The following is a 10,700-nucleotide window of genomic DNA, read 5'->3' as shown; positions in this document are numbered from 1 at the left end:
CCTAATTTTAGGCTTTTTTATCTCCTCTTGTGCTGCACTTAGTTCTATCTGCAGCTTACGTTTAGTTTCCCTCAGGTCCTTCAATTCCCCACTGACTTCTTTTCATGCCTTACCAGTCATCTCCATGTGTGACTCGTCTAGTCCCTCTCCTCCAGCTTTGTTCTGTTGTCTTACCATCCCGCTTGACCTGTGTGTGTGTGTGTGTGTGTGTGTGTGTGTGTGTGTCTGTGTGTGTGTGTGTGTGTGTGTGTGTGTGTGTGTGTGTGTGTGTGTGTGTACTCACCTAGTTGTACTCACCTAGTTGTGTTTGCGGGGGTTGAGCTCTGGCTCTTTGGTCCCGCCTCTCAACCGTCAATCAACAGGTGTACAGATTCCTGAGCCTATCGGGCTCTGTCATATCTACACTTGAAACTGTGTATGGAGTCAGCCTCCACCACATCACTTCCTAATGAACATTATTGCCAACAGCATTTGGTGTTCCCAGGCGGTCACCCATCCAAGTACTAACCAAACCCAACGTTGCTTAACTTCGCTGATCGGACGAGAAGCGGTGTTCTCAACGTGGTATGGCCGTTGGCCATACCACGTGTGTGTATGTGTGCATGCGTGCGTGCGTGAGTGTGTTTGTGGGGGTGGCACGGTGGGGGTGGGGTTAACTGGTGGAGGGAGAGAGAGGGAATGAGGGGGAGAGAGGGAATGAGGGGGAGGGAGGGAGATAGGCAAAACGGAGGAGAACGGCAGGGTAGAGAGGAAGGAGGGTTATCAGGTGGGTGATGGACGGAAGGTCAGTCCCAGGGGTGAGGTTGGCGGTAGGCTGGTTTGTGTGTGTGTGTGTGTGTGTGTGTGTGTGTGGGGGGGGGGGGAGTGTGTGTGGGAGTGTGTGTGCGTGTGTGTGTGTGAGAGATTGTGTACTCACCTAATTGTGCTTGTGGGGGTTGAGCTATGGCTCTTTGGTCACGCCTCTCAACTGTCAATCAACTGATGTACAGATTCCTGAGCCTACTGGGCTCTATCATATCGGTATTTGAAAATGTGTATGGAGTCAGCCTCCACCACATCACTGCCTAATGCATTCCATCTGTTAACTATTCTGACACTGAAAAAGTTCTTTCTAACGTCCCTGTGGCTCATTTGGGTACTCGGTTTCCACCTGTGTCCCCTTGTTCGCGTACCACCTGTGTTAAACAGTTTATCTTTATCTACCCTGTTAATTCCTCGTGAGAATTTTGTAGGTAGTGATCATGTCTCCCCTTACCTTCTGTCTTCTAGTGTCGTGAGGTGCATTTCTCGCAGCCTTTCTTCGTAGCTCATGCCTCTTAGTTCTGAGACGAGTCTAGTGGCATATCTCTGAACTTTTTCTAGCTTCGCCTTGGGCTTGACAAGGTACGAGCTCCATGCTGGGGCCGCATACTCCAGGATTGGTCTTACATATGTGGTATACAAGGTTCTGAATGATTCCTTACACAGGTCCCTGACAGCAGTTTTGATGTTAGCCAGCCTCGCATACACTGCAGATGTTATTCTTTTGATGTGGGCTTCAGGAGACAGGTTTGGTGTGATATCAACTCCTAGATCCTTCTCTCTGTCTGTTTCATGAAGGACTTCATCTCCCATCCTGTAACCTGTGTCTGGCCTCCTGCTTACACTGCCTAGTTTAATTACCTTTTGTCCTATTTTTTTACATTTACCTCATTTACATTTACGTCCTTTTTACATTTACCTTGAACTTTAGTAGCCATTTGTTGGACCATTCATGCAGTCTGTCTAGGTCATCTTGTAGTCTCATACTGTCTTCCTCCGTCTTAATCCTCATAATTTTTGCATCGTCCACAAACAATGAGAGGAATGATTCTATACCATCTGGAAGAGTGTTTACATATATAAGAAACACTATGGGTCCAAGGACTGAAGCCTGCGGGACCCCACTAGTGACGTCTCGCCAATTTGAGACCTCACCCCGCAGAGTGATTCGCTGCCTTCTGTTACTTAGATACTCCCACTGTGTCAAAGGCTTTCTGGCAATCCTAAAATATGCAGTCTGCCCACGCCTCTCTTTCTTGTCTGATTCTTGTTGCCTGATCGTAGAATTCAATTGATCCTGTGAGGCATTACTTGCCATCCCTGGAACCATGGCAACTTTGTTTGTGAAACCATGGCATCCATGGATCTGTGTGTTGTGACACAAAGTTCCTTCGCTCCTGATGTTCAACTAGTTTTTTTTTTTTTTTTTTGCACAATTTTCTCCATTAGCTTGCTTGGTATGCAGGTTAGGGACACTGGCCTGTAGTTCAGTGCCTCCTGTCTATCCCCCTTCTTGTATATCGGGACTATGTTTGCCACCTTCCAAATTTCTGGCAGTTCACCTGTTACCAGTGATTTTTTATGCACCATGGAGAGTGACAGGCACAGTGCTTCTGCTCCTTCCTTTAGTATCCATGGTGATATTCCATCCGAGCCTATAGCTTTTGTCACATTCAACTCTAGCAAAAGCTTCCATACAACTCTACTGGTAATCTCAAATTCTTCTAGTGGTGCCTGGTTAATTATCCCTTCTCTTACCTCTGGAACTTCTCCTTGCTCTAATGTGAAGACTTCCTGGAATTTCATATCATTGTGTTCTCACAATGAACACAATTCATTTTGTGTGTGGGTGTTTGTGTGTGGGAGAGTGTGTGTGTGTGTGTGTGTGTGTGTGTGTGGGAGAGTGTGTGTGTGTGTGTTTACTAGTTGTGTTTTTACGGGGGTTGAGCTTTGCTCTTTCGGCCCGCCTCTCAACTGTCAATCAACTGTTTACTAACTACTTTTTTTTTTCCCACACCACACACACACACCCCCAGGAAGCAGCCCGTGACAGCTGACTAACTCCCAGGTACCTATTTACTGCTAGGTAACAGGGGCATTCAGGGTGAAAGAAACTTTGCCCATTTGTTTATGCCTCGTGCGGGAATCGAACCCGCGCCACAGAATTACGAATCCTGCGCGCTATCCACCAGGCTACGAGGCCCCTGTGTGTGTGTGTGTGTAGGAAAGTGGGTGTGTGTGTGTGTGTGTAGGAGAGTGCGTGTGTGTGTGGGAGTGTGGGGGAGTGTGTGTGTGTGTACTCACCTAGTTGTGTTTGTGGGGATTGAGCTTTGGCTCTTTGGTCCCGCCTCTCAACCGTCAATCAACAGGTGTACAGGTTCCTGAGCCTATTGGGCTCTATCATATCTACACTTGAAACTGTGTCTGGAGTTAGCCTCCACCACATTACTTCCTAATGCATTCCATTTGTCAACCACTCTGACACTAAAAAAGTTCTTTCTAATATCTCTGTGGCTCATTTGGGCACTCAGTTTCCACCTGTGTCCCGTAGTGCGTGTGCCCCTTGTGTTAAATAGCCTGTCTTTATCAACCCTGTCGATTCCCTTGAATCTTGAATGTGGTGATCATGTCCCCCCTAACTCTTCTGTCTTCCAACGAAGTGAGGTTTAATTCCCGTAGTCTCTCCTCGTAGCTCATACCTCTCAGCTCGGGTATAGTCTGGTGGCAAATCTTTGAACCTTTTCCAGTTTAGTTTTTTTCTTGACTCGATATGGTCTCCATGCTGGAGCCGCATACTCCAGGATTGGTCTGACATACGTGGTACATAATGTTCTGAAAGATTCCTTACACAAGTTTCTAAAGGCCGTTCTTATGTTAGCCAACCTGGCATATGCTGCTGATGTTATCCTCTTGATATGAGCTTCAGGGGACAGGTCTGGCATGATATCAACCCCCAGGTGTTTCTCTCTCTCGGACTCTTGAAGTATTTCATCTCCCAAATGATACCTTGTATCTGGTCTCCTGCTTCCTACCTCTATCTTCATTACATTGCATTACATTTGCTTGGGTTAAACTCTAACAGCCATTTGTTTGACCATTCCTGCAGCTTGTCCAGGTCTTCTTGAAGCCTCAAGCTGTCTTCCTCTGTCTTAATCCTTCTCATAATTTTGGCGTCGTCAGCAAACATTGAGAGGAATGACTCTATACCCTCTGGGAGATCATTTACGTATATCAGAAACAGGATAGGTCCAAGTACAGAGCCCTGTGGGACTCCACTGGTGACTTCATGCCATTCTGAGGTTTTAACCCTCACTGTAACTCTCTGCTTCCTTTTGCTTAGGTACTCCCTTATCCACTGGAACGCCCTACCAGTTACTCCTGCTTGTTTCTCCAGCTTATGCATCAACCTTTTATGGGGTACTGTGTCAAAGGCTTTCTGACAGTCCAAAAAAAATGCAATTCGCCCATCCTTCTCTTTCTTGCTTAATCTTTGTCACCTGATCGTAGAATTCTATCAAGCCTGTAAGGCAAGATTTACCCTCCCTGAACCCATGTTGATGGGTTGTCACGAAGTCTCTTCTCTCCAGATGTGTTACCAGATTTTTTCTCACAATCTTCTCCATCACCTGGCATGGTATACAAGTTAAGGACACTGGCCTGTAGTTCAGTTCCTCTTGTCTGTCACCATTTTTGTATATTGATACTACATTAGCAGTCTTCCATATTTCTGGTTGACCTCCCGTTTCCAGTGACCTACTATACACTATGGAGAGTGGCAAGCAAAGTGCTCCTGCACACTCTTTCAATACCCATGGTGAGATTCCATCCGGCCCAACAGATTTTCTCACATCCAGCTCCAATAGGTGCTTCTTGACCTCATCTCTTGTAATTTCGAACCTATCCAAGGTCACATGGTTTGCTGCCACCTCTCCTAGCGCCGTGACTTTTCCCTGTTCTATTGTAAAGACCTCCTGGAACCTTTTGTTGAGTTCTTCACACACCTCTTTGTCATTCCCTGTGTACCTGTCCTCGCCCACCCTAAGTTTCATCACCTGTTCCTTCACTGTTTTCTCTCCTGCTGTGACTGTGTAGTAGTTTTGGTTCAGTCTTGGCATTATTAGCTATATCATTTTCATACTTTTCTCAGCTTCTCTTCTCACACTAACATACTCGTTCCTGGTTCTCTGGTATCTCTACTTTCTGGTGTTCTGTTATTACGGAAGTTCCTCCATGTCCTTTTGTTCAGCTCCTTTGCTTTCATACATTCCCTATTAAACCACGGATTCTTCCTTTGCTTCTGTTTTTTCCTGTCGGGCTGGGACAAACCTGCTTACAGCCTCCTGACATTTTTGGGTGACATAGTCCATCATGTCTTGTACGGACTTGGTTCCGAGTTCTGTGTCCCAGTGTATATCCCATAGGTATTTATTCATCTCCTCATAGTTTCCCTTTCGGTATGCCAACCCTTTGTTTCCCAGTTCTTTTTGGGGGTGATAATTCCAAGCTCAACCAAATACTCAAAGCTCAATACACTATGATCACTTATTCCCATGGGGGCTTCCAACTTAACTTCCCTTATATCCGACTCATTTAGGGTAAATATCAGATCAAGCAAGGCTGGTTCATCCCCTCCTCTCATTCTTGTCGGTCCCTTGACGTGTTGACTTAGAAAGTTTCTTGTTGCCACATCCAGCAGCTTAGCTCTCCATATGTCGGGGGCCTCCATGTGGGTCTTTGTTCCCCCAATCTATCTTCCCATGGTTGAAGTCCCCCAATGATTAGTAGTCTGGATCCGTTCCTGCTAGCCACAGAAGCTGCTCTCTCTATTATATTGATGGTGGCCAGGTGTTTATCATATTCCTGTCTGGGGTCTTCTGTCATTTGGTGGGGGGTTATATATCACTACTACTATAATTTTCTGTCCTCCAGTTGCTATAGTGCCTGATATGTAGTCACTGAAACCTTCACAGTTCTGAATTACCATCTCTTCGAAACTCCAACCTTCTCTTAGTAGCAAAGCTACACCACCACCACCTCCTCTCCCTTCTCTCTCGTTCCTCACTACATAGTAGCCCTGTGGAAACACTGTGTTTGTTATGGTTTTCGTTAGGTTTGTTTCTGTGAGTGCTATTATGTCTGGGTTTTCTTCTAGTGCCCATTCTCCGAGTTCACTTGTTTTATTTGTAATCCCATCTATGTTAGTGTACATCGCCTTGAAGCTCACTTTCTTCTGTTCATTTTCTTGTCCCTTTCTTGGCGAGCATTCTACTGGTGTGGGAAGCTTTTCTGTGGGTGAGAAGATCTGTGAGGTGGTTTGCAGGGTCTCAGAGGATTTTGGGGTGGGGGTGGGGGTTTAAGGGAAGGGGGGACAGGTAGGGTGTGGGTTAAGGAGATAGGGGGGACATGGAGAATACGGGGTGAGGGGGGGAGGAGGGATGGGGAGGGTATGGGATGAAGGGGGAGAGGGGACTGGGGGGGGGTTAAAGGTGGGAGGGGGGGACATGATGGGTATGGGGAAGGGGTGACAGGGTCAGAATGGGGTGGGGAGGGAGGGAGGGTTGGGTGGGGGCAGGTAGGGTGAGGGGAAGGGAGGGTTTCTATGCAGAGGGGGGGGGTGGTGGTGTTGCCCTTCCCTCTGGTGTTGCTGGGATGCTGGTTTTGGGTTCCGCTCTTGTCTCTGTGACTGTTGTGTTGGGGGCTGTGATTTCCTGGTTTGCTCCTCTCCCCCTGCGCTTCCTCCTTACCTCTGCTGCCCTGGCTCTCTCCTCCTTCGTCCTGTCCCTCTGCAGGAATACTTTTTTGTATCCTTCCACATGCTGCAGACGACTCTTCCTTTCGAGAATATCGTCCTTCGTGGTTTCGTTTGTAAACAACACCTTTACAAGTCGGTTTCTGTCCTTGTACCAGCCCAACCTGAAAACCTTCTCAATGTTTTGTTCAGTCCCTTCCATCCGTAACCCCTTCAGTAGGCCATGTACTGAGTCTCTATCCTTGCTATTCCATTCTTGCCTGTTGGATCCTTCTGTTACGAACCCGGATCCAGCGTCCGAGCCTGGAGCAGTGACAAACACGCCATCTGTGGGTCAGCTCCCGAAACCCCCGCCAAACGGACGACGACACCTGGTGAGGACAGCGTGTACTGGCCTCGAGGACCAGTTTCCAGTCTGGTTCCGCGCTCAACACCGCCGCTCCTGACCTCTGGTGAGGTGGTGCTCCGACGACAGCGCCATCTATGGGCTGGATACGTCAGGTGTTTGTGCCCAAGCCCGTGAGTGAAGTGTATTAGTGTCCCAGTTATTGATGACGTGTCTGCTTACAGAGCCGACCTGGGACCACTGTGATGGAAGTGGAGTCAGTCTACCCGAGGCAGCCAGTCTCCATACGGTGAAGTTTGCTGCAGCTGTTGTGACGTCGTCCCCCCGGAAGAACACTGTGGTGTGTTAGCCTGCCAGTGGAGTGGCAGTGAAAGGATTTACCCGGGACCGACTGTTGGAGACGATAATCCACTGGGGTATTGAGGACAGGAGGGTGATTTGTAATATCACACGAGACTCCTGTCTAGGGCGTACCCCTTTTATCGTTCGTGGAGTGGCCGTACCAGCCTTGGTGGCTCAGTACCTGCCAGCAGACCAGCTGGACGTGTGGTTGACGGCCTCCACGACGGTGCCCCCAGTGGACCTGTGTTTTGGCTGACCTGTGGCCAGGGTAGGCTCGGCATTCTCAGAGGACACGTCTTGAGGCCACGAAGAAAGCACCAAGGACTCAGCACCAAGTGGTGTGGCACCAGCGTCTTCAGCAGAAGACCACGATGAAGGATTAATCCCCTTGTTAAGTGTTACTACCCCTCCCCCTTGTGCACTCTTTTATTTTATATATTTAAATGGTGATGGTACTAATTATAATATTAAGTTCTTAACTTTCTTTCCCTACTCCCTTTTAAGTTACTTGCGTCACGGATCTCATCCCTTGATAGCCACTACTGGCTTGGGAACGGATACATATATCTTCCTCTAACAACATCAGAGTGAGAACCCCGTTGCGTCCCGAGAGGGCCGTAACATAATTGGCATCCCCAGCGGGATCCGTCCCCTTGTTAAGTATGTTTGACAGGGGTGGTGAAGTGGCGTAATCCCTGTATATAATTCCCCCTGTGTGACGATTGTGACGTTATACGTCCTGTGCGGTGCTCAGTGACTAAGTGCGATATGGTGCAGTGCGGTGCTCGCTGTGATTAAGCGATTAAGTGCAATATTGACTAGTGCGGTGCTCAGTGATTTAGTGCAATATTGTAGAGCGAAGTGTTCGCTTGGACTCAGTGCAATATTGGGTAGTGTGGTGCCCGAAGTGATTACGTGCAATATTGGCAAGTGCAGTGTTTGGTGCGATAAAGTGCAATATTGGCGTAGAACAGTGCTCGGTGTGTTAAGTGCTAACGTGTAAGCAGTGTGTTAAGTGCTAAGTGTTCCATCTGTGACAATGGCAGACAAAGCTACCATCGATGATCTGGACGAGGTTCAGGCTTTTCTGAACAGAGAAGATTGTCTTGCCAGATTAAAATATCTGAGTAAACCAGAGCTTGTACTAGTGAGCGCCTACCTGGAGATCAAGATCCGTGCCAGTGATTCCTGTGTGGAGATCTTGTCCAAGGTACACCGGCACCTGAAGGCAGAAGAGAAACAGGAAGGCGAAACTCCTAGTACAAAGGAAAGTGCAGACATAGCTTCCACGGAAAAAGAAGATAAGGGCAGCGACGTTGACAGTGATGCAGGCGAGCTTAATATCAGCTTCCTAACAGTCAAAATGCGTGCCCTAGAGATCAATCGTGAAATAGAATGGAAGAAATTAGAAATGGAACGAGAGAGACAAGATAAAGAAATGGAGATGATAGAAAAGAATTGGCGATGAGGCGTTTAGAATTAGAAAGAGAAGAGAAACGAGAGAGAGAAGAGAGAGAAAGAGAAGAAAGAAGAGAAGAACGAGAAAGAGAGAGAGAAGAACGAGACAGGCAAGAACGACAGGACAGAGAGGAAAAGGAGAGACAACATGAACTAGAAGTATTGCGGTTAGGTGGGCGGAGGCAAACGACGGACACCAGTGGTTTCGATCCGGTAAGAAACATCAAAATGGTCCCCAAATTCCATGAGAAGGAAGTGTCAAAGTTCTTTGCAGCCTTCGAGAAAGTCGCTGCCTCTTTGGAGTGGCCAAGGGAGAATTGGGCCATCATGATACAGTCAGTCTTGACTGGGAAGGCCCAAATCGCCTACTCTACGTTATCCCTTGACGACTCCAGCGATTACGACAAGGTGAAGAAAGTGGTGCTCATGGCGTACCAATTGGTACCTGAGGCATATAGGCAAAAGTTCAGAAACCTGAAGAAGACCTCAGAGCACACTTTCACCGAATTCGCTACAATCAAGGAGCGACTTTTCCAGGAATGGTGTGCCTCTCAGAAGGTGGAGACCAGGGAAGACCTCGAACAGCTGATTCTGCTCGAGGACTTCAAGGATTGTTTGTCTGGAGACCTCAAGACATACTTAGAAGAGCAGCAGGTGGAGACCTTCAGTGCAGCAGCCACCATGGCTGAAGAGTATATCCTGACTCATAGGCCGTCTGCTAAGTACGTCCCGAGGAATTACCAGCGCCGGTTTGACAGACCTCACGACGAAGAAGAAGAAAGACCCGTCCCACAAAGTGCTAAGAAGACGCCCCCAGGTAGCCCGCGAAGAACAAGTCCTAGTAGTCCAAAACACCGTAGTCCGAGGAGGAACATGGTGTGCTGGACTTGTGGGCAGAAGGGGCACATAGCTGCTAGGTGCCGAGGCAGAAGAGGTGGCAGCGCACGAAGGGAGGTGATGTTGATGAACTGTGTTACATCACCAGTAGGAAACCAGTCTACGACGACGCAGGAAGGACCAAGTTTGTTGGCCCCTCACACTTCAACCGGGTATGTAACGAGTGATCATACTGGTAGATCAATTGTAGTGCTCAGAGATAGTGGAGCAGCCCAGTCCCTGATTGTGAAGAGCTCGTTACCCGAGGGAGTAAGTGTGGACGGGAGACGACAGGTTGTCCTGGTTGGGTTTCCGAGAACGCAGTATATCGCCCCCTTAGTGCCAGTACATCTTGACTCGCCTTATTTCAGCGGCACATGTGAGTTGGCAGTAGTCGATACCCTCCCTGTGGCTGGGATTGACGTGGTACTAGCCAACGACTTGGTGACAGATTGGAGCATCAATCTTCCCAAGGTTGCGGACGAGTCTACCGGAACATCAAAGGCTGAGGTGTCTACAGGCAATGGTAATGTCCAGGTAAAGACAGACCCGGATTGGAGTGTGTTTAATCCTTCCTCTCACCCGCAGATCGACGATATTCTAGCAGAGACTTCTAATTCTTCTCTCGACGAGGAACATGAGGTTAAGAAGGCAGAGGTACCTGAGCAAGAAGAGAGGCCTTGTGTGCAGGCACCCACGGATACCAACGAGTCTGGAGCGAAGGCGGATGTGTACTTGCGGTATGGCAAGGTACAGCGTGTATTGAACCAGCCAGAGATTCCCCAGACGTCAGAGGTATGTGAGGTGTGTTCGAAAGGTCTAGTGCCCTCTTCTGTCCAAGCCAGGCTAGTGGATGGTGCCGGCTATGGACATGACAAGTTCAGGAAGCTTATCCCTCAATTGGCCCCATGTTTCTTAGCGATATTTTGTTTAATGCTCATATGTGTGCCCAGTGTTCTCAGTAAGGATCAGTGGACGACCCGACGAATGATGGCTCCCATGAACATCGTGAAGAGGTCCCAGGGATTGGAGATTTGTACTGCAGGTGTTGCAGTTGACGAAGGGACCTGGAAGGTGATGGTTGATACAGGAGGTACGACATGTGATAATATGAGTGACTTTTCCGAC

General features: G+C 48.3%; 1 non-coding gene across 1 annotated transcript; it reads right to left on the bottom strand.

The window, feature by feature from the left end:
* Window positions 1-459: 459 nt before the first annotated feature.
* On the bottom strand, window positions 460-578 carry LOC138357544 (5S ribosomal RNA). Its single transcript, XR_011225033.1, has one exon. It is a non-coding gene; the product is annotated as a 5S ribosomal RNA (ribosomal RNA).
* Window positions 579-10,700: the final 10,122 nt, after the last annotated feature.

The sequence above is a fragment of the Procambarus clarkii genome, chromosome 78 (assembly GCF_040958095.1).
Source record: "Procambarus clarkii isolate CNS0578487 chromosome 78, FALCON_Pclarkii_2.0, whole genome shotgun sequence".
NCBI classification, from domain to species: Eukaryota; Metazoa; Arthropoda; class Malacostraca; order Decapoda; family Cambaridae; genus Procambarus; species Procambarus clarkii.
This window is presented reverse-complemented; position numbering and strand designations above follow the sequence as displayed.